A 25,329-nucleotide genomic window follows, 5' to 3' on the forward strand; every position below is an offset into this window, starting at 1 on the left:
GGAAACAAAGGACAGGACTAAATGGTCAGTTTTCACAGTGGACAGAGGTAAACAGTGGTGTCCCCAAGGATCTGCAATGGGACCAGTGCTGTTCAACATATTTCATAAATGATCTGGAAATCGGGGTAAACAGTGAGGTGGCAATGGTTGCAGACAATACAAAATTACTCAAGATAGTTAAGCCTAAAGCTGACTACGAAGAGTTACAGAGGGATCTTGCAAAACTGAGTGACTGGCCAACAAAATGGCAGATGAAATTCAATGTTGATAAATGCAAGGTAATGCGCGCTGGAAAGCCTAATCCCAATTATACATACAAAATGACAGGGTCTCAATTAGCTGTAACCACTCAAGAAAGAGATCTTTGAGTCATCATGGATAGTTCTCTAAAAACAGCTGCTCAATGTGCAGCAGCAGTCAAAAAAGCTAACAGAATGTTAGGAACCAGTAGGAAAGGGATAGATAGTAAGACAGAAAATATCATAATGCCATTATATAAATCCTTAGTATGCCCACACCCTGAATACTGCACGCAGTTCTGGTTCCCCATCTAAAAAAATATATATATATTAGAATTGGAAAAAGTACAGACACAGAGAACAAAAATGATTATGGGTATGGAACAGCTTCCATATGAGGGGAAATTAAAAAGACAGACTGTTGATCTTAGTAAAGAGACAGCCAAAGTGGGATATGATCAAAAAATCATGAATGGTGTAAAGAAAGTGAATAAGGGACTGTTGTTCATCCCTTCCCACAAAAAAAATCCAGCAACCTGGGGTCACACAAGGAAATTAATAGGCAGCAGGTTTAAAACACACAAGGAAATACCACTTCACACAACACACAGTCAACCGGTAGAAATTGTTGTCAGGGGATGTTGTGAAGGCCAGAAGTATAACTGGGTAAAAAAGAGAATTAGATAAGTTCATGGAAAATAGGTCCATCAATGGCTACTAGCCAAGATGGTCAGAGATACAACACCATGCTTTGGGTATCCCTAAGCCTCTGATTGCCAGAAGCTGGGACTAGATGACAGGGGATGGATCACTTGACAAATTACCCTGTTCTGTCATTCCCTCTGATGCATCTGGGACTGGCCACTGTTTGAAGACAGGATACTGGGCTAGTTGGACCATTGGTCTGACCCAGTATGGCCATTTTTATGTTCTCATGTAGGGATTTTGAATTCTATTATAAATGTTGCAGGTTTGTTCAGAGAGTTCTTTTCCTATGATCAGGGTTACTGTAGCAAGTATATGTAGGTTCTGTCTGGGCAAGTCATTAACTTTTCCACCTCAACTTTCCTCCACTTCATAGGAATATTAAGAAGATTAATTTAGCTAATAATTTAAGGTGTACTGAAGATGAACAGTGCCATAATAGTGATGAGGTATTATACTGTCACGCCAACATTTACCTATGCCTGTCAAGGGCTACCTCAGAGAACCTGTCAGCACAGACTCCTGCACCTCTCAAATTTACATTTTGTCTGAATTACAGTGGCTTACAGTTTCTTTCCATTAAGATTATCTAACTGTCCATCCATCTTCCAGTCCATGTGCTATATGTCTATTTTATTCAAATTTACTTTTAACTATTGTTGATAAGCATCCCAACACTTACAGGAGAGTCTAAATTCTAAAAATATGTACACTCTGTTGTCAACTCATTCACACTTTCCATTGACTTGTCAGTTCTGAATAAATATTGTAACTTCTCTGAATGCCTACAAGTTTTCAAGAGGATCTCCAAAATGCCTTCTAAATCATTTCAAGGAGCTCTCACTTTCTTGAATACATAGAGCAATATCAAGCTTAAAGTTTAGTATACATATTTTTAGCTTTTCTTTTTTTAAAAACTATAGTTCATCCATTACAGGCGTTCAGATTTTTCATTCTGTGGACCACTTAATAAGAAAAAGATGGTCCCATGCTCATACCACTTGCAGACATGCCAATCTTTCATCACTCTCAAAATGTTTTATTCTCTGGACTACCAGGAAAGGATCATCTAGATGACTTGTGGTCCACAGACAACAGCTGGAAAACCATTGGCATGTTATTTAAAAATGTTAATGTTCTTTGTTACTGCCTGAACAAATACTTTCTGTAAAATGCCTAGGGAATGCTTGTTAAGTGTTCCTGAAATACAAGCTGTCCTTATCTTTCATTCAAAGAACATTTAAAAAAAAAAATCTCACCTTGACTAACTGGCTGCCATTAAAAGGAATTGTCCATTGATTGTAGATGTCAGTATTGGCGTGTCCAGAAAAACCACCAGCTGTATAGATCACTTTTTCCAAGGAAAGGTCCCAGACTGTAAAGGACTTGTTTTCAGTCACTGCCACCAGCCTATTCTCCAGGCATACAACAATTAAATCAATATTTTTCCCAACACCATGCAGAGTAAAGGTGGCTTTGCCAGCACTCAAATCCCAGAATTTCAAAGTACCATCCTGAGACGTTCTCACAATTGTGAGATCCTTCTGTATTTCTGCAACTGCGGTGACTTTGTCCATGTGACCTAGAAGTTCATAGCAGTGAGAGGTTCAAAATGATTTAATTAGTAGTATACATTCCAATATGTCAAAATTATTATTTTATTAATAACTATAGCTCATTTTGTATTTGCAGCACATTAGGTCATGATGAGGTTCCTATTATTAACTATGTTTGTGTTCCCTCATGGATTTCTACTCAAATATATGAATATTCTCAGCAAAAAACTACCATCAATTCAACATTGGGATTGAGAAATCAACTGCTCAGAATTCAGGAAATGCAGAGTTAAGTCTGAAAAGTTCAATAAGAACAGCCATACTGGGTCAGACCAATGGTCCATCTAGCCCAGTATCCTGTCTTCTGACAGTGGCTAGTGCCAGTGAACCCTGGTTCTTGTGTTATGGTTGGGGGTAAATTACACTTCCTTATTCACTTTCTCCACACCAGTCATGCTTTTATAGACCTTGATCATATGCCCCTTAGCTGTCTTTTTTTTCAAAGCTGAACTGTCCCTGTCTTTCTAATCTCTCCTTATCTGGAAGTGGTTCCATGCCCCCTAATACATTTTCTTCCCCTTCCCTTTACTTTTTCCAGTTCTAATATCTTTTTTTTTTTTTAAATGGGGTGACCAGAACTGCATGCAGTATTCAAGATGTAGGCATTCCATGGATTTATATTGTGGCATTAAGTTATTTTCTGTCTTATTATTTATCCCTTTTCTAATGGTTCCTAACATTCTGCTAGCTTTTTTGACTGCCACTGCACATTGAGCAGATGTTTTCAGAGAATTATTCACCACAATGACTCCAAGATCTTTCTTGAGTAGTAACAGCTAATTTAATTGCCATCATTTTGTATGTATAGTTGGGATTACGTTTTCCAGTGTGCTGCTTTACCTTGCATTTATCTACGCTGAATTTCATCTGCCATTTTGTTGCCAAGTCACGCAGTTTTGTGAGATTCCTTTGTAACCCTTCAGTGTCTACTTTGGACTTAGCTATCCAAACTATATAAGTCTCTCTCACCAACAGAAGTTGATCCAATAAATGTTACCTCACCCACCTTGTCTCTTAATATCCTGACATCAACATGCCTACAACGCTGCATTAACTATCTTGAATAATTTTGTATTGTCTGCACACTTTGCCACCTCACTGTTTCTCCTTTCTCCAGATCATTTATGAATATGTTAAACAGCACCAGTCCCAGTAGAGATCCTTGGGGGACCTCGCTATTTCCCTCTCCCCGCTGTGAAAACTGACCATTTATTCCTAACCTTTGTTTCCTATCTTTAAACCAGTTACTGATCCATGAGAGGACCTTTCCTCTTATCCCATGACAGCGTACTTTTCTTAAGAGCCTTTGGTGAGGGACCTTATTAAAGGCTTTCTGAAAGTCCAAATTCACTATATCAACTGGATCACCCTTGTGCACATGCTTGACACCCTCAAAGAATTCTTATAGATTGGTAAAGAATGATTTTTCCTTTACGAAAGCCATGTTGACTTCCCCCAACATATTTTGTTCATCTATGAATCTGATAATTCTGTTTTTTACTTTAATATCAACTTTTTTGCCTGCAAATGAAGCTCGGCTTACTAGCCTTTAATTGCCAGGATTCCTTCTGGTCCCTTTTTAAAAATGAGTGTTTTATTGGCGAGCCTCCACTCATCTGGTGCAGAGGCTGATTTTAAGCAATAAGTTACATACCACAGTCAGTACTTCTGCAATTTCATACCTGAGTTCCTTCAGAACTCTTGTGTGAATACCATCTGGTCCTGGTGACTTATTACTGTTAAATTTATCAATTTATTCTAAAACCTCTTTTGACATCTCAATCTGGGAAAGTCCCTCAGATCTGTCACCTAAAAAAAAATGGTGTGGGGACTTCCTCAAATCCTCAATAGTGAAGACCAATGCAAAGAATTAATTTAGCTTCTCCACAATGGCCTTGTTTTCTTTGAGTACTCCTTTAGCATCTCAATTTTCCAGTGGCCCCACTGATTGTTTGGAAGACTTTCTGCTTCTTAGGTGCTGAAAAATTTTGTTGCTGTTCAAATTCTTTTTTTGGCCTGCCTAATTATACTTGACTTGCCAGAGTTTATGCTCCATTCTGTTTTCCTCAGTAGGATTTGACTTCCAATTTTTAAAGGATGCCTTTTTGTCTCTAACTACCATTCCTCTGTTTAGCTATGGTGGCATTTTTTGGTCCTCTCACTGCTTTTTTTTTTTTTTTTTTTTGGGGGGGGGGGTACACACTTAGTTTGACCCTTTATTATGGTGTTTTTCCATGCAGCTTGCAGGCATTTCATTCTTGTGACTGTTCCTATTTAATTCCATTTAACTAGATTCCTCATTTTTCTGTACTTCCCCTTTTGGAAGTTAAATGCTATTGTGGTGTGTTTCTTTGGTATTTCCCGCCCCCCGCCCCCAAGAATGTTTAAATTTAATTACATTCTGGTTGCTATTACTGAGAAGTTCAGCTATATTCACCTCTTGGACCAGATCCTGTGTGCTACTTACGACTAAATCAAGAATTGCCTCTCCGCTTGTGGGGTCCACAATTAACTTCTAAAAGAAACAGTCATTAATGGTGCCGAGAAATTTTATCTGTGCATCCCATCGTGAGGTGACATATTCAGGCAATATGGGGGTAGTTGAAATCCCCCATTATTATTGAATTTCCTGTTTTTTGTAGTCTCTCTCTCTAATCTCCCTCAGCATTTCACAATTTCTGTCAGCATCCTAGTCAGGTGGTCGGTAGTATATTCCTACTGCTACACTCTTATTATTCAAGCATGGAATTTCTATCCTTAGAAATTCTATGATACAGTGTGATTCATTTAAGATTTTTACTATATTTAACTTTCACATATGCCACAACTCCAGTAGCACAACCTACTCAGTCACCTCTATATACTTTCATGTGGTATTACCATGTCCCATTGATTATAATCATTCTACCAAGTTTCTGTGATGCCTATTCTATCAATATCCTCATTTAATACCAGGCACTCAACTTCATGCATCTAAATAGTGACACATTTTATAAGTGGTTGTATTCAAATGCTAGAAGTCTAAATACAAAGATGCATGTTGGCTTTCCCCAGTCCTTTGTTTAAAAAATCCTCTATGACCTTTTTAATTTTACATGCCAGCAGTCTGGCTCCATTTTGGTTTAGGTGGAGCCTATCCTTCCTGTACAGGCTCCTCCTTTCCCAAACATTTCCCCAGTTTCTAATATAACTAAATCCCTCCTCCAAACACCATCTCAGCCATGAATCGAGACCCTGCAGTTCTGCCTGTTTAACTGGCAATGCATGTGGAACTGGGAGCATTTCAGAGAATGCTACCATGGAGGTCCTGGAGTTTAATCTCTTACTTAGCAGCCTAAATTTATCCTCCAGGATCTCTCTCCTATCTTTCCCTATGTCACTGGAACCACAATCACTGGCACCTCCCTAGGACTGCACATAAATCTATCTAGCTGTCTTGAGATATCTGCAACCTTCGCACCTGACAGGCAACTCACCAACTCAACAAACCAAACTACCTATATTTCTGGTAATCTAATCCCCCATTACTATTAACTGTCTCTTTCTAATAAATGGCGTTGTGATGGGTTGGATCACAGAAACCCCCATTGGGACTGCCACCTGATGTGCTGAGATAACCTCTGAGCCTGTTTACCCTGCCAGCCTGGGACTTCAGTGCCCTGCCTGGTTGTGCCAGACACACTAGCCTGGTAAAAACACAGACCCCAGGTTTGAACAACATCCCCCAGAAAGCTGCAGGCTTAACTGAAAACAGCTTAAGAAGTGCTCCTGTCTCCAGCACTCAGATACCCAACTCCCAATGGGGTCCAAACCCCAAATAAATCCATTTTACCCTGTATAAAGCTTATACAGGGTAAATGCATAAATCGTTCACCCTCTCTAACACTGATAGAGATATGCACAGCTGTTTGCCCCCTCCAGGTATTAATACGTCCTCTGGGTTAATTTAATAAGTAAAAAGTGATTTTATTAAATACAGAAAGTAGGATTTAAGTGGTTCCAGGTAATAACAGACAGAACAAAGTAAATTGCCAAGCAAAATAAAATAAAACATGCAAGTCTAACCCTAATACAGTAAGAAAACTGAATACAGATAAAGTCTCACCCTCAGATGTTTCAATAAGCTTCTATCACAGACTGGACACCTTCCTAGTCTGGGCACAATCCTTTCCCCTGATATAGCCCTTTTTCCAGCTCAGGTGGTAGCTAGGGGATTTCTCATGACTGCCACCCCCCTTGTTCTGTTCCACCCCCTTATATACCTTTTGCACAAGGTGGGAATCCTTTGTCCCTCTCTGGATTCCCACCTCTCCTTCTAAATGGAAAAGCACCAGGTTAAAGATGGATTCCAGTTCAGGTGACATGATCACATGTCACTGTAAGACTTCATTACCCACTTGCCAGCACACAGGCATACAGGAAGACTTACAAGTAAACAGAGCCATCTACAGTCAATTGCCCTAGTTGATGGGAGCCATCAAGATTCCAAACCACCATCAATGGCCCTCACTTTGCATAATTACAATAGGACCTCAGAGTTATATTTCTTGTTTCAGATACAAGAGTGATACGTTTGTACAAATAGGATGATCACACTCAGTAGATTATAAATTTTGTAATGATACCTTACAAGAGACATTTTGCATGAAGCATATTTGTTACATTATATTCACACTCATTAGCATATTTTCATAAAATCATATAGAGTGCAACGTCACAGGAGGCGTATCCGCCCCCTGGAGGCGTATCCTCAGTGCAAGAGGCTACCATGACATCATCTGGAAGGAGGATTATGTATTTGTCAACTAATACCATAAATACATAAAATGAGTAATACAAACTGGAAAGACTGATCCAGCCATGCATATAGTAAGTTACAGATTGAAAAAACTAGTTAACTTCAAACTATGGGCTGCCTCAAATTCCTGCTTAATCAAAAATCAGAGAGCAAAATTCTACTATTACTCCTCAAATTTTAAAATTGAAACAATCCTAACTTCAAAACTACTCAAACAACTTTCCTCAAACCAGGCTCATTACTTAGCATTCAAGAAGAGGCACACAATAATGATGTGATACGAACTTTCTCGCTTCAGCAGTATGGAATCTGACTGTAATGCAAAGTGTACCCTTCCCTCACCCTCTTCCCCGCAACCTAATGTTCACAACACTGAATTGGATCAATGATTTTGCTCAAACTTTTCAAAAGAAATCATCTCTGGTCTGCAACCAAGCACAGCAAATTTCAACCCAAAAGAAACTTAAAGTTATGAGCAACTGAAAAAAAATCAGAATATAAGATTTTATACAACTTAGATATTTTAATCATGGTCAAGACACTTATACTGGAGAAAATCCATAGTTAATAGGCAGATTTACCCCAGTATACTTTGGAGCAAAAAAGGGTCCATCACTTTAGCTTACAAAATACAATTAATTATTGGTCTGACGTCAGGTCTTATGGAAACAGCAAAGAAAACCCATTAGCTCTGCTCAATATATGAACTCCCTTTCATACATCTGCTCTAGAGGTTCCTCTGTTAAAGTTGCATTTTACTTATTCATCCCTCACATCATTCAGTTCAACATTGATTGATTGCTTAGTAGGGCCATTAAAGTGTGCTTGCAAGCTTTATACCTTTTGGGACCTATTTTCTCATTCATGTGGAAAAAAATGTACGAGAGTAATAGTGCTAATGGGAGCTAACACATAAATCCTCCATGCATCCATTGGAGAATTAGACCCCTTTATACTTCAGTAATTAAACAGAACTGTTTATTAATGGGACTTCTCAGGCTCTTAGCCAACTCAATCTAGCATGGAAAATTACAGTTTTAAAGCATTCTGTATTTTGTTCCAAATAATTCAAAAAATAGCTTGAGCTTTAACAGCCTTTTGTTGATTAGTTCAAAAAGGGCTCATGATCCTACTTGAAAACATAAAAACCCTAACATAATTGTAATAAGCAGAGCTGAGTGAAAATTGGAATTTACATCCTGCAGGAAATTCTGGTATTTCAACATTTGTTTTCATCCCAAATTGGCACCAAAAAATCAAAATACCATTTTGCCTTAGATTTAGATATGTCAAAACCATTTTGTTTGAACATTTTCAGTCAAAACATTTTGTTTGAACATTCCCAAATCCAAACATTTCGTTTTGATGTAGTGAACTGGATCAAAATTTCTATTTTGCAGGAACTGCATTTTCCATAAAAAAATAATTTCCTGATCAGCTTGTAGTGCTCAATAAAAAATCTGTTCTAAAGGTGTAACAGAAATAACCTTTAGTGTGTATCCTTTAATATGAGGAAAGCAGGATAGACCACCCTCTCTTCCTATTTTCTGTCCCTTGGTGGTTGTTTTTGTTTGTTTTTTTTTTTTCTAGGAACATCACACATCTTAGTCCCAAATTCACCTACCTTCTACACAATTCTAGTGTCCCCTCACTTTTACAGTTAAAAATTATTTACAACAGAAACACAGAATTGTGAAACTGAGATTATAGAAAGATTTATTTGGAATGATTCCCAGAGTATGTTAAGTTTCCTGTGTAAATATTTTTTGTTAGTCTCATTTTAGATTTTTGTCCCCCAACCTTTGGGCCTTGGACAGGTTGAGAGATATGATAGCCACTATCCAGTGGCTGTTTTCTAGCTTCTCTTTTTCATCTTCCCTAAGCTTTTTTGTCCGTTTGCCTCACAGTCTGTAAGCTGCTTGCCTGTGAAGGGCTCAACAGGCAGAGATGGTCATTTTATTTTATTACTACCCAGTAAAACGGAACTATTGGCAAATGTATTTCTTTTGATCTCAACACATAACGTGAAAAAGGAAATTGTTGATGTTGATAGCATAGAGGTAATTCATGAATATCCAAAGTAAAGACTTGTCCTGTTGCGTTTGATAAAAGATATCAAATAGCAAACAAAAATGAAACTTTTTTTGTAAAAAGTCAGTCTAAAAATGCCACGTCTTTGTTCATAGTCCTCACTTTGAGCAACAGGATTCTTTTGCTAAATTGGGAAAGAGGGGCTGGTGGGGAAAGATTTCAGGTTAGATTATTTTAAACTATAACATTTTTAGTAATGTTATGTGTGGGAATGTACAGCCTGTAGCCATTTTCAGAACCTCAGATTGCTGACAAAGGTCCCAATCCTACAGCTTTTACTCTTACTGAAGTCAGGCCATTGAGTAAGGACTATGGATTTTAGCCCTAAAGTCTTTACAAAGTTGTTTACAAACGTAGTTCCCTCCTACCTGACAGAAGGTCACAGAGAGAGCCACCAGGGGCTAGACAAGATGTTGAAGGCAAAAGAACAGAGATGGAAGACTCTTGGCACTGGGATAGCAGGACTGGCAGGTGAAGGTATTTTTTAGGATCACCTTAATTAACATAAAATGTTTCTATAGAGCACAGTTTTATATTGCATACCATTAAAAACAATGGAAATATCAATGTCTGCATTTATCATGCTGCAATGTCTATTAGAAGAGATATTGCTGAGAATGAGTCAAGTCTTCTAGTATACTGGGTTTCCTAACATCTTTCAATAGTATACTTGCAGTGAGACAATAACCAGTAGCTCACTGGTTCTGTTATAACAACTTTTTATCACCACCTCTAGAACTTCAGATAAGTGGTTTGCAAGATAATATTTAGCAACATTGTATATTGTTATACACTGAATCTCAGTTTGTATAAAAATGTCTTTATTGACTCAGTTACTTTGATGTTTATTTTTTTAAATTCATTATTTTTAAACCTGTTTTTAAAGTATAAGCAGTTTAAAATCCACTTCCTCAGCAGAGAATACCAGATTCGGATTCAATAGTCATGAAAGTTAAACTGAAAAATAATATATACATATATGGTACCTGGTGCCACTGGTTTATCTGCAGCTACAATTTGATGTAGACGGCCTATAAGCTGTGAAGCCAGCTGACAAGGGTCCTTCAGTAAAACTTTCTTGGATAACTTGAGCGCTTCACCTAATAGATTCAAATCAAATATTGTTCTGTGGATGAAAAACCTATCAAATACCATATTGCTTTTATATATAAAGTCAGTATGGGGCCTGGGCACTTCTAGTCTTTCTTTTAAAGAGGTCAGTTTTCATTGTTTTCCATTCTTGCTGTTTGCTGGGAATAAAGTTGGACTGAGGCTGAAAGACCCATTCTTAGGGTATCAAAGCTGCACTCAGCTTTGCAGTTTTTGACAAAATTGTAAGAAAAGAGGCCAACACTTCTTTAACTGCAAATGGGATGAATAATTATTTTTGCTATCTAACCAAGTACCCAACAGAGATCATGATTATTTATTAAATAATGAATACACACAACTTTAAAAAAACCCACAACCAAATCGGAGAACATTTATATTGGAGATGCTTTCAAATAAAGTTTATGCTAAAATCATAAGGCACAGTAACTAATGCGCACACAAAGCCAGACTGTGACAGCCTTGCTCACACTGAGTACTGCCATCTGCCTTACTTCACAAACAGCCCCACTGGAATCAATGGGACCACTCGGGGAGTAAGGTGCCTCTTAATATGAGTAAGGATATGACAGTCTGGCCCTTAGAGCTAGATATTGATTTCAGTGGGTTTACCCAAGAGGTAAGGTACTACTCAGCGTAAGGTATCAGAATCTGGCCTTTATTATGTATTAACTACAACTATGTGAGTGATGGCTTACTTGTAGAGCTGGTCAGAATTATTTTATTATTAAATAAAGCCAACTTAAAAATAAAAGTAGCAACTGTTGACTGAAAACTGAAAATTTCAGTTCAGAAATGCCACTGTATTTGCTCAAAGGAGTTGTTCTGGTGCTTCATGCCCCTGTTCTCCCCAATGGGCCAGGCTCCTTGGGATTATATCTTCCATGATTCACCACAGTCTCTCTTTTGCTGAGTCACTGCAGTGCATCATGGGAGATGTGATACAGCTGGAGAACTCAACCTATAGATGAAAGCAGGGCACAAGGCACACAAACTACAGCAAAGCCCTGTGGTGCCATTTCTAAATCAAAATGTTTTGGTGTTTGAACAAACTTTTTGGTTTTAGGGTTTGGTGGTTGTTGTTTTGAATGAAAAGTTGAAACTTTCAGCAAAAAGCAGACACTTTTCAAAAAAAAATTGTCAAAATTACAATCAGTCCTACTTATTTGAAATTGTATGGGTCCCCATAATAAACTGAACTAGGGACCTCAAACTATCTTGAAGATCATGAAAATTATAGCCATTATAAGCCCCACTTTCATAGAAATGAAGAGTGGGGTGTATGTGGTTGTAGGTAATACTGGTACCTAAGGTTAACCCAGATGAGTGCACCTTATCCTTTTGCTGTAACTCAGTAACTAAAGAGTGTAACACAATGTCCTCTAGCATTTACCTGCTGGTCTGGAGGTTAAAGGGGCTAAAAAGCCTAATAAAAACATAATCCAGCAAATCACTTTCACTTTTCACTGGAACAATGTTTAACACAGTAACATTTCCAGCCTACCTCCATTTTAGGCTGTGCATTTGCACAATTCCTTCAAACCAGGTAGATTCAGAGAGACATTTCATTTTGGGGTATTTTGAAACTAGATGTCAGAAGAAATGGCTTTATCTGAAATTTTTTTGTTCCTTTTAGCTTTCTAGTTCTGAATTCCAGTGTGATGGGGGGGGGGGGGGGATCCCTATCAGTCTAGTCTCCAGTACCATGATAGCTTTCTTTCTTGGCTTTAGCTTTTCTGTACAATAGATTTTGGAAGTACATTATGCAGGCAGCAGCCTTGCTAAGTCTACTCACCCATGACAAATAATTTTTTTATGGGTGAGTAAGATATCATTATTTTTCATTACCATCAATCACCATGGCAAAAGTGGGCAGGTAGATTTTTGAGCCAGGGATAAGCAATTTTTCATGAAAAATGTCAGGGCCGGCATACAATATGGCACAATTTTTATTCATCCCACTTGTAGCATTACATACTCAAATAACCCCTCTTTTTATAAATAACCAGAGTATAGATATGAAACGATCTGAATCATGAGATCTCTTACAAACTGCCTGCTGTGTGAAGACAGTGGAGATCCATTGTGTTAAGTAAGAGAAGTCATTGGCCAAAATATCTCCTCCCCTGTGATGTGCAGTGTTGCTCTGCAGCTGCTGGTTGTCTCCCTAGACAGTTTCTGAAATGTTTTGAGATGACAGGTGCTAAATAACTATTAATTATTACCTATACATAGTTAAAAAAACGACTAACTGGAAAAGGTTGTACAACAAATCCAGAACTACTGGAATACTTAGTGTGTTACCAGAATTTCCAATTGTGAAAGTCTAGTTATAGTGATGAAAAAATGAATTTGTTAAAGTGAAATAGACTGGTCCATGCTAACATGTCATACTGTTGTACAGATCTACTATATGTGATGCTGGAATCATGGATGGGGATGGATGAGAAAGGAGGCTCAGGATTCACTAGTTTTCCAGATCCATTATTATTGCTTTTATTAGGTATTGCTGTGAACTCACCTCCCAGCACTGGTAGCTGCTTTTAAATCCTCTTCTATACTGATAACTGATGAAGCCCATGCTTTATGCAAGAGAAATTCATAATTAAACAGACATTCTGTTGTTAGCAAGGAGATATTGTTAGATCTGATCAGGTGATACGAAGTTCCAAAAAGTTTACGAAGACTGAAAACATAATTGACTTTGAATTCGTTCTTCAAAACCCAGGCCAGAGGCTGGGAAGTGATCACTTCACCATGCTTCCCAAGACCATGAGGAAGCCTGCACCCTAGGTAGTAATCTGCAAAGGCAGCATAAAAAGACAGCTGTGAATCATACGCTTTCATATATCTCCATACAGATATGCTTCAAAGATGAATGAGCCCAGTTGAAAACATAAGTGTTATCAGTCCTTTGTTCTATCAGATGTTCTCCAAGATCATCTTGAAGTTTCATCCATAACACTAGGGGGAACACTGAAATGGACACCTTTTGGTATTTTATTTCCTGAATTACTGCATCATCCAGAGACAAAGTTCTTCCAGTGCTATACCATTTCTTGATAGGGTGATGTAAGCTGCCATTCTTTTGAGGACTTGCTCCCCATGGTTTTTTTCCATTCTGTCCAGTAACCGTGAGTACATTTTAGAAAGGTCTGGCAGGAGATACACCTCTGTCTCTGGGGTGAAGGATGCCTACAAATATGACTCTTTATAGGCACAAAACACATAGAGTGGCAATGGGCAGGCTGCACAAGCCTTCATTAAAAGTTGCTGTTGGTAACTTGAGAGTCTTCGACGGTCCCTTTCCAACCAGTAAGTGATCATTTCATTTATCTCTGTAGGTGTGAGATGAGGTATTTGTAGAACATTTTGTTCCACTGTAATTTTCTGCAGAAATGAAATAATTCTAAATTAATTAAAACAAAACAGGTTGTGTGAGAGATTTCAGTGGTGATGTCCTCTCCAAAAACTGACCCTAATTAGGTGGTTTCACTCTTTCTTAATTGCCATCCCTTACACAGTGCTGTGGCTAGCACGATAATCTAGCCCAAATTTATGTACTGAATGTCCCCACCAAATTGGCTATGAAAGAGAATTCAGCACCAAAACAAATGTCAACTAACCCTGCATTAATCCTTTTGGTATTTTTAGCTTCACTGACAATATTTCAGAATGCATAATTCTATGACATTACACACATTGTGGTTTCAATTAATTACTAAAACTTCTGTATAATTAGTAAGGCTACTGGTATTTGTGACGTGACATTCTGGATATGTTCTGTAAACTGGGAAAACCAAGATATTTTCACAAAGGGCTTTTTTTTTTTTTTCTTTTAAACAGTAGTTAAGTTGAAACTTACTTCTATGCTGAATGCCAGCCACAATCTAATTTGGGATGGCAGACAATCTTTGCTTAACTCCACTTTCATTTTTGCTTTGCAGTTCACCTTCAATAAGAAGCCAAACCATGTATTGGGTTGTATACTCTGTGTCTAAACAAAATACCAAAGACAAACTTGATTTGCAACATCTGCATTGCAGCTCTGTCATGGCATACAATAGACATACACTACATTTATTCTAGTTATTGTTCTGATACACATTGAACATTTTTATAGAGCATAATCATAAAAATCTGCATTGCATTTTAATATTTTTATATCACATCTATTTCTAGTACGTCCAAAACCTAAAATTCCACAAAAATGCCTGTTAAAATTGGTTTGTAATGGTCATAAATTGGTATTACCTGTTTAACAATCTAGATAACTAACAGAATATTTCAGAGTGGTAGCCGTGTTAGTCTGTATCGGCAAAAAAAACCGAGGAGTACTTGTGGCACCTTAATTGGTGTGGCAACACCCATTTTTTTTCATGTTCTCTGTGTATATCTCTCTTCCTACTGTATTTTCTACTGCATGCATCCGATGAAGTGGGTTTTAGCCCACAAAAGCTTATGTCCAAATAAATGTGTTAGTCTCTAAGGTGCCACAAATCGTCCTCATTTTTTTAACGTGTGTGTGTGTGTGTGTGGTTAAAAATTACAAATCAGATATTTTTTTTTTTTTTAAATTTGTTCAAAATCATTGTCTCTTTCACCTACCAGTTGAGAATTGAGGCCCCCATAATTCTGGGTTTCTCCTGCTACAGTTGTGACAACGCTAATGCCTGTTGTTCCAATCCTGCAACAGGTCTTTTCTGGCAGGCCTGTGGGTCCCATACATCTCCACTAACTCCAGTGGAGCTCTGAACAATGCAGGGGGGTCTGATCACATGGGTCTGACTCCAGTACTGGGGCCTAAATCAATAGGAGTTGAGGACTCTCAGGTCATTGCAGGATTGGATATTTACAGATTAAGGATATGATCCAGCAAAATCTCGTTTACAAGCACAGGCGGTAGCCACCGCCAACCCCCTGCTGGACACCTGGGCTGTGGTGGCCCTGCCTGTGTTCCACCTCTTCCCCTCCCTGCTCTGCCCATTCCCCAAGGCTCCCACCACCCACCGCTTCCAGGTGAGTCCCTCCTCTCCTCCACTGCACCCCCACTGCCTGGAGTTCCCCGCACAAATCATCCTCATTTTTTTAACGTGTGTCTGTCTACTGTAGCAAGGAGAAACAGATATGCTGCTGCCCATGGTATCCTCTGCAAAATATAGCCAGCACAGATTCGTAATAGCAATGGATCTGAGCTGCTGAGTGCATTTTGCTGCTTCTCTGAGCAGCAGTAAAGTATATCTCTACCTGTTACTGCTCAGAGCTTGATGCAGACACAATATACCTATTTTAGGGGGTTTCTGAAACTGCCATCACTGTAGTATCTAAGGGCTAATCAGAAAAGTTAGATCAGCATAGCAAGGTTCTTAGTAGGTTTCACAAACACCCTTATTCTTCTCCCATGCCTACTTGAAGACATGGGTCCTGATCCAAAGCTCACTGAAATCAAAGGGAGTCTTCATTGCTGGGGCTTGGATCAGCCTCTTTCCCAATGTTGTTGTGAGCATTATGGAGAGATTCTAACATGGGTTCCTACATCCTCTTCCTGGACCCTGCAGAGTAACAGCATGATTTAGCCCCTTTCATGTTAAAGGATTACTGTCCAGAACTTGTTTAAAGGCAGTTTTCTTTTATATTTCCATCATTTGGAGAATGATTTAAAAAGTAATGTCAGGTTTCAGAGTAGAAACCGTGTTAGTCTGTGTCCACAAAAAGAACAGTACTTGTGGCACCTTAGAGACTAACAAATTTATTTGAGCATAAGCTTTCGTGGGCTACAGCCCACTTCATCGGAAGCATGCAGCCTCCCACGAAAGCTTATGCTCAAATAAATTTGTTAGTCTCTAAGGTGCCACAAGTACTCCTGTTTTTTAAAAAGTAATGTGTTTTTTTTCCTTCCCAGTGTTGGCGTTTGCTATTGGAGAAATATTGATTTCTCTTTCCCCGTTTCTAACTGAGCATGAAATTGACATCAATTTAGATTTATGTACATAAACCTAAAAGTGATCCCTTCTGGTCTTAGACTTTATGAATCCTTATTTGTGTGCCACCATCGCCACCCGAAAAGACTCTTTGGGCTCTGTCCTGCAAGCTATCCAAACACATAAGCCAATAGGAGTTCTGCTGCAGAACATGCAGGGATTGACTATTAAGTACCAAAGACACCCAGAAAGTCCGTCATATTACTCCTGAGGGCATTCTGCACCTAAAAATTCTGGCACAGTATTTTAAGATTCTGCAAATTTTATTTGTCAAATAAATGTGGAGGCTCCAGGATGGCACTGGGGAGCACAGGCCACTGGCTGCACAGAAGTGGGAGATCACTGTGCAGCTCCCACCCAGGACATGGACTCAGCAGTGAGGCTGCACCCAACGCTGACACTGCTCAAGGACCGGGCCTGCCCCAGAAACACGCCAGGGCTCTGCCCCTCCATGCCAGGTGCACCAGGTGTGGGCTCAGCAAGGCAGGATCCAAGAGTGGAGAGGCTTAGTGTGGGGGGATCCAGGTTTGGGTTGAGAGGGATCTGTGTGGAGCAATCTGGGTTTGGGTGGCTAGTAGGGGATCCAGGTGTGTGTGTGTGTGTGTGTGGGGGGAATCTGGGTACACTGGGGCTTGTTGGGGGGTCTGGGTGTAATGGTGATGGGACTCTGCAGGGGAGTCCAGCTGAAGGTGGTTGCACTTGGGGGAGGGGGTCTGAGTGTAGGGGGGGGATAGAGCTCAGCAGGGGGTCTGGCTGTGGGGGGCTTAGTGGGTGGTCCAGATGCTGGAAAAGTGGGGCTCAGTGGGGTGGGAATCCAGGTACAGTTGATTGGGGCTTAGTGGGGTGGGGATTGGGGTGTGGGTGGCTCTACGGGGTGGTCCAGGCGCATGGGGAGTGGGACTCATGGGGGGGTTCTGAGTGCGGCGGGGGGTGAGGCTCAGCGGGAGGGTCTGGGTATGAGGGGATCTGGATGCACAGGGGTTGGGTGGATGGGGGAGCACCTCCCATTACAGGGATACCTCCCCCTGCAGCTGGGGAATGATGGGCACGGGAAGCGGGGGCAGGGGGAAGTTTGCAGAGCTTTCTGCAGCTGGGGGAGAAATCTGGGGGTGGGTCTGACCCAGCCCCATATGCCATGAAGGGGAAGAGGAAGTCCCGTCCTCCCCAGCCCAGCTGGGACTAGCAGCTGAGCCTGGCGCAGGGTAGGGGCCACCAGCCAGGTCTTCCCCAGTCCCGCCCCATGCCTCACAGTGATTTACCACTCTGCCAGCTGCTCTGAGCACACAAAACATACTGCTGGGGAGGGCTGTGTGACTGCTCTTGTGGCTTCCCTTTGCTTCCCTGTCAGAAAATCATTTTTCTGTGAGGAAGTAACAAAATCTGCAGGGGACATAAATTCTGCGCATGTGCAGTGGCGCAGAATTCCCCCAGGAGTACTCATGTGCACAGTTCCCATTGAAGTCAATAGGAGTTCTGCATGTGGTGGACTTGCAGGGTTAGCCTGTTTGTTTAGTACTTGATTTCAGCTTCCTCTGCTGGTTACACAGCAGGACACCACAGAAAACAGCAGGTACTAATCAGGTGTCTTTAAAAAAATATTGAGACTGATTTTTTTTTTAAGAAGTACATACCTAAAATTCAGAAACTATTCTCAGAATGTAGGAATTCTAATTTTGATCAAATTTTTCTCAAACTTTTTGACAGAGACCCTTTAAAAAGTAAGGATGGGCCTAAGCTGCACCGTTTGGGTGCAGATCTGAACTCCCCCAAAATTCAGGAGCGGGTATTCAGAGCTGGGCTTTTGGTTCAAGCTCATCTCTATTTACAACACTTGGCATTCGTTAAAACAAAATATAAAGAACTGGTTAAACAATATTTCTTTTAAGAGAAAGCAACTTTTCCATTCTTAACATGTGCACTGAAGTCTCAAGTCTGATGTGTCGTCTTAATGCATTTTTCCAGCATTAAGACAATTTCTTCATTGCATAAATACATACCACAAAGATTTCTTGTTTGTTACAGGTATCGTTATTCATTCTTCCGGATTTTAAGCTCTACAGGGAAGGGGCATTGCTTTATGTTTAGCAGGTTGTTTTGTGAAGTGCAGTTGCAGCACATTATGAAAATATTAGTACTAACAATAAAAATAATCTGACATGCCCATTTTCCAGGGGGATGGCATTTTTTTTAAATGAAGAAGCAAAACAGAATCGGCTAGTTTATCATCATCTTGATTATAGTAAGGGGCCAGGTCATATGACTGGGGTGAAAAATTGTAGAAAGAGTTATGTTCTTCTAACTCTAAATAAATAACTTTATTAGAATAAAGAAAGCAGTATTATCCCTAAAGTGACTGGGGCAGATTCTCAGCTCATGGAAATTGCATTCAGCTGATAACCTGAGGATCTGCCTCAATCTGCTTCATTGTAGAGATTCTGGCTGGAACCTTGCCCAGACCCCGCTTGCCTGGATCTTGCTACGGCGCACATAATCTTGCAGCGGGCAAGTATATTTTGTGATTGGAGTAGTACATTTTCCTGATTGATTTTAAAAAGCTGATACAATGGAAGGTAACAAGTTGCTTGAAACCAAAAGTAGAAGACACATTCTTGCAGTGGAGAAATAAAGTAAAACTTCTAAATCTCTCCCCTTCTATTTATAAGACTGTAATGGGGTGGATTGGCGGCCCACAGACCTGGAGGGGGAGGAGCCCCTCATTGAACTCTGGTGGGCAGAGCCATGCCACACTCAACCCTCCTGCTGGAAGTTAGTGGGCGGGGCCGGAAGTACAAAAGGCGGGCTGGAGAACTCAGTTGGGAGGTAGCTGCTGGAGGAGTGAGATGTCCCCTGTGAGTTCCTGAGCTGGGAAGCTACTGCAGACCCCAAGGGAGCTGAGGACTAGCCAGAGCCATGTGCAGACCTGAGCATGGAGGAGCTGCAAGCGCTGACAGAGGCCTTCCTCCCTGAGGACCAGCACAACCCTCTACAGAGCCAGGTATGCCCCGAGGGGGAGTTGGGAAGTTGCCCAGGGGTAGCCAACCCCTGTTTGGCTGCAATGCTGACAGCGAGTGAGTCAGCGTGTTTAGGTCAGGATCCCCGCTGACCCAGTGGCAGACCACTCTGCCACTGCTAGGGCCCTGGGCTGTGACACAGTGGAGTGGGTAGGCACTGCATCCCCCCTGCCACCCCAGTCTATGGCTGGCAGTCTCCCCCTCTCTTAGGCAAGAAGCCTGCACTTGTCAGCCCTCCACCAGAGCTAGGAAGTCTGTTTGCTGCCCAGCCTGAGAACAGGCCTGAGCCAGAGACTCTTTGCTGCCCCATTCTGACCAGGGGCTGCGGCTCCGGCTCCGTAACTGTGTTTGTTCAGCCCTAATCACAGGCCCGAGCTCATATCTCCCGTCACCCCCCTGATTCCCTGTCAGGTGACCTCCGGAGACATAGTGGGGAGAATTGGCCACTCCCTCCCAATGGACTACAAAGATGCACATCTATACAGGATTGTCCATAAAAAGAGGACTGTGAAAATTAAAGAGTGCTTTATATTCAGCTGCTTTATCATAAAAATCCATTGCTCCCACAGGAATGATATTGTACACAGTCATGTGTTATACTTTATTAGTGCAGTGCCTATGTGATTTGGTGGTGATAGTGTGAGGTCACCATATAGATAATTGATCCCTGAACTGAAAAAGGAGAAATGAGATGTATTTTTGTTACCTCAGATAAATTGATGGAGACATTGTAAATATCAGCAATCTGGTAGCAAAGCCTTAAGAGAGCCAATCAGATATTTCTGCTTTCACCAGCGATGCCAACAAATCGAATAATAGCTCTGAGGTCCCTGTGATAAAAGAAATAATTGAAGTACTTTTTTTGCTCAGAAGCTTACTTGATCTCAAGTAGGAGCTGGTAATTGGTTTGTTGGCAGAATGACAACCATCTCTTTCCAAAATAGTGATAATTTCTAGATAGTATTTCATTAATGGCATTCCATTAATGTCTGTAAACTGAAGTTCTTAAGATGATGCATTCCACATTTTTCTCACACAGTGCCCATTGAACCAGGTTTGTAATTTTTTCATTTGTTAAATGGCTTATGATATCAGCAATATAACTGCAAAGACAAACCCATTCAAGAAGGTTAAATTGCAACAATATATGTCTTGCACCTCTATTTTTCTTTTGAAAGAACCTGGCTAATTTACAAAAGGCACTTCTTCTCTTAAATTAATGTTTCTCCTAGTAGTGAAATCTTTATCCAATCTTCATTTACAAATAATGAACATCTTGCAAGCCCTCCATATGCAGAACTTTTCACTGACTTCCAGTTTTTCTTCCTTGGAATTCCAAAAATTTCCCACAAAGTTCCTCTAAAATTATTTTGTTCCTTCTCCCCCCCCACTTCTCGTTTCAACCTCTGTGCTTGTTCCACACTTCCACATATTTATCTCTTTTATATTAATTAACATTATACAGTATATAATAGTATATAATTTATTTGAATGCAGAAATCCCTAAGCTAATTAAACATTAAGATTACATAGCCAAATTAAAAAGTCAGAAAATACCAAAAATAAGGCTTCAACAGCAAAATTAATTCAACTGGAACCTTAAACATTTAAAGTGGACAAAGCAGCAAACCTGAGAAAGAGGCTTTAGTGATGTTAGTAGTTTCCATTAGATGGCACTAGCTATTGCTGGTGGTGACTCAGGGACAGAGAGAACTTCTGTCCCCTGTAGCTGTATAAATTCTCTCTCCTTAATGAATCTGAGCGATCCTCACCCTGGTATCCAGTTAGAAGCTAAAGATGCTGACGCTTTTTCCACATCCAGCCTCACCATGTACTATAAGCAGTCTTCTGTTGAAAGATAGAATCTGATTCTTCAGGTCACACAAGTTTCTCTTCCTACAACACAGGTAACCCTATATCGGAGGAGACGACAGGGAGAGGAACAGGGGCACTGATAAAAGTTTGGAGAAGAAAGTCAAGATAATCTACCATCCTGACGCTAGTTCTCTGTCACAAACGAGAGTTCAGTTTCTCACCACACCCAGATGTATAATCAGACAAAACTCTCACCATGTTTGCTATGGTAAATCAAAGACACAACTTTACCCATGCTAAAGTAATCCCTCCCTGAAATCCCCTTTTACACCCTTTCTTGGTTGTAACTTCATTTTTATATGTACTGTTTTTTCCATGAATTCATCTTTTATGCATGAAGGTGTCTGTCCTTATGCTAAGTACAAGGGAAACTTTTCTAGGCTGCTGTGTCATAATGTAACTATCTGTTATACAATTAGCTTATCAAATATCTCAATGCCACGTTATTTCTGAACTGACACTACCAGATCAAACTAACCTACTTGCTCACTGATTGATTGATATTCCATTGAGGAAACAGAGGATAGAGGAAGTGAGACTTCACCTACAAGCCTCTAGGTTGCCTATCTGGACAAATCCAATGAAGAACTGTTGCAAACTCTTATACGCTTTCCATTTCCATTCCCTGGGCCAAGGAGTTTAGCATGCTGTTGGACTTGGACTAGGAGATAATAAAATAACAAGCCTTGCAGGAAGCGGTATCTGTCGCTTCTTTGTCTCAGAATCCATACTAATACGACCAAATTATTGGCCAACAGGACAAAAGAAGGGTGGAACCCTCTTGAACACCATCAGCTTAGGTGGGTGATTGTGTTACATTTCTTTGGGCCTGGCTGGTCATAGCTGCCTAGATGAAGGGGAAGCAGGGTTAACAGTGTTGAAAAGCAGTTTTTTATTATAAAATCTGCTTTTTGTTAACTAAGTGGAGTGGACAGAACTTGAGGTGAAGACCAGGATTAAACAAAGGTAGAGAGCTGGTATACAGATCCTTTGCACTTCTACATGTAAGGATCTGGGTACTATAACCCAGGTCTGCAGAGCCTGGGACAGTCGATGTTCCCACAGTGCTATCAGGAGGCCATACAGAGCCATGCCCAGGAGCACTGTGGAGAGTAGGCGCCACAAGAAGTACTGCCCAAGAGACCCAAAGCAACAGTACCTTGAAGCCCTCTGATTGGCCAAACACCCTACTTAATCCTGTAGGGTGCCCCAGGCAACCCCACAGCCTTCACCTGATCCCCGTCCTCTGATCCTAGCCTAATTCCGACCCTGACTCTTGCATCCAAATTCTAGTCTGTTACTACCTATGATCCCCAGTCTCTGATTCCAGCCTGGTACTACCTCTGATCTCCCATCTCTGACCCTGGCTTGACTTTTACCCTGACTCTTGCTTATTGAACCTGGCTCTAGTGATTCCTCTGACCTTAGGTCACCAACTACTATCCCTGATGTGTGATGCCCAGCCCAGCTATGACCACTAGGCCAGACTGCCTACACCCTGGTTCCTTACAATACAGCACCTTTATGTGTAGTTCTCAAAGTGCCTTACCACAGTGTACATACTATTATCCTAATTTTACAGATGGGGAAGCAGAGGCACAAACTGGTTAAAGGTCTCTAGCCCAGGGTCACTCAGTGAGCCCAGAGTGGAGAGAGGAATAGAACTCCCGGTGCTGTGCTATAATCACTACACTCACTAACTTCCAAACATACATATGAAATGCAACAATGACAAGAAACATTCTGGCATCCACTTTGATGGAACCCATGAAAGATTCTGAGGTTTGCTAGGACTGCTATCAGAGATACAGTTGTGCCCACATCCCTTCTCATCCTAAGGTTCTGCTACCTAATGAATAGTGCATTGCCGGTTATAGAGACCCTGTGGCAGAGGTAAGTCAACACTCTTCCTATCTTGTTCCTTTTCTCAATTAATATTTATACTGCTGTCCTACTGGTTGAAATATGAACCTTTTTCTCAGTTTATTCACATACTATTGCAACCATAACTCTAGCTGCTTGTGAGCATTTATTATAACCCACTCTTTTGTTACTTGATCATGTGTTATTTCTGGAATAATTAAATGATACCACAGACTAGAGTTTCTCCTGAGACCCTTGATGCTAATGTGTATCTAAGTTAATGCATGATCATGAATTTACACTGGATCATAATGCACATTATCATGCTTCAGAAAAGACCTGGCCCTGACTTACCAGCTGCAGAGCTTTTTCTCCTCCTCCATCCCATCCCCCACAAATGGCTGATCTCCGGTGACCCACCCCAGCTCCCAGAAGATGATGCTCCCCTATACTAGACCCTGAGAAGGAGAAAGGCAAAGATAAACCTTAGCCACAGTAAGTCCCAGAATTTGTAGCCTGGGAGCTCCTCTAACTGGCCTTTCAGTTCATCTAAACAGTGCCCTGGTATGCTCTGCCTCATCTGGAAAATGGAGACAGGTGGGGATAGGGAAGGGAATGAGAATTTAATCTAAAATTTTACTTGTAAACTATTTTTAAAAAAGAAGCAGCCCAGCTTAGGGTGTTACTGTAGAAACCCTTTACGTGGTTGGGGAGAAAATAAGGCAATACCCACACTTGAAAGGAAAAACCTCGGCAACATTTAAATCAGGTGAACTATTCTATTTGTCTTTGTCTAGAAGCATGAATTATGTAAACTAATTGCTGAACTCACAGTGCCTGACAATGCTGGACGTGCTCCAGAATCTCCTCATCAGTATAAGTGCTATACACTTGCTTTCTTTTCCTTGCATCCAGCCCTTCAGGGAAATTCTTTGAACAGGTCATTCTAGTAAAGGAAAAGCAGGAAAAAAGCCTTTGGTAGAGTTAAACACAGGAGTTTTTTGCATGAAAAGATACCAGTAGTCTTGTTAACAGGAAATGAATAGTTTTCCTTTAAAGGTGAACTGTTTTTGCTTCATGAAGATATATAAAGAACGCTTGAAAGTTATTTTTTAAGTGACAATTGTGCTCCTAGACATAGCTGAGTGATCTGCATATTTTGAGAAATGGACGAGGCAGGCCTTCATGAGGGTGTGCAAAACTTAGAATGATCTTCAGTTTGAATTACCCAACTCAATGGCACTTCTGAAAAAAAACTCTATGCTTTTGTGTGTGCAATTTTATATGCTTAAGTCCCTAACACTACACTTAACCTAGACTCCATTTGGTATGTATATTTAACAGTGCAGGATAAGGTTTTTATACACGTCACACGAAGACAGTGGGCTTGCAGAATTATCACTGAAGGCAGAATTTAACCTGAAGTCCTTGTATCGTCAAAATCTTGTATTCTGTTGAACTGCATTATTTCCACATTCTTTTGGAATTCTTTTAGATCAGAACATGTACTAATGCACCAAAGAACTGGATGTATTTGCAGCTCTGACATGCTAAGTAATGAGCAAACTTTGAACAAAAGTAATCTGTCAACTGACCAAAAACTCATCATCTGCTTTATCCCAATTTGCTCCAGCTTTTGTTAAGGAAAAGCCTGGTTTGCGACTAACCCCAACACAAGAGGATTCTTCACTATAACTTTTCAATGCAGCTGGAGCCCAGCATAATGGCACTAACTCTTACTCTCTGTGCTACTTATTTCTTCCCCTCTTATGGGGTCATCTTCATAGACATCACTATGTAACTCACCTGTTGAAGTGGGTGATGACAATTTTCTGAAAGTCACTGCACAGGCGTTCAAGGTAGCAGGCATGGGATCTGTTGCTGATGGGGTTGATTCTATCCTTTCCCTCAGCTAACACTCGTTTCATAGATATTAGTGTGACGAAGCTGTAAAGAAAGAACAGAGCTATAGCAGCTTACTTAACAAATCTTGGAAAGGATTCCAGGATGACTGTTCTCATAATAAAATCATTTCTGGGT

At 40.5% G+C, this 25,329-nt stretch overlaps 1 long non-coding RNA gene across 1 annotated transcript; it reads right to left on the reverse strand.

The window, feature by feature from the left end:
- Window positions 1-2,485: 2,485 nt before the first annotated feature.
- Window positions 2,486-13,182, reverse strand: LOC141985897 (uncharacterized). The gene is made up of 3 exons (XR_012639054.1): window positions 13,081-13,182; window positions 10,436-10,549; window positions 2,486-2,526 (listed from the first exon to the last, which is right to left on the reverse strand). It is a non-coding gene; the product is annotated as an uncharacterized LOC141985897 (long non-coding RNA).
- Window positions 13,183-25,329: the final 12,147 nt, after the last annotated feature.

This window comes from Natator depressus, chromosome 4, assembly GCF_965152275.1.
Source record: "Natator depressus isolate rNatDep1 chromosome 4, rNatDep2.hap1, whole genome shotgun sequence".
In the NCBI taxonomy this organism is placed as follows: Eukaryota; Metazoa; Chordata; order Testudines; family Cheloniidae; genus Natator; species Natator depressus.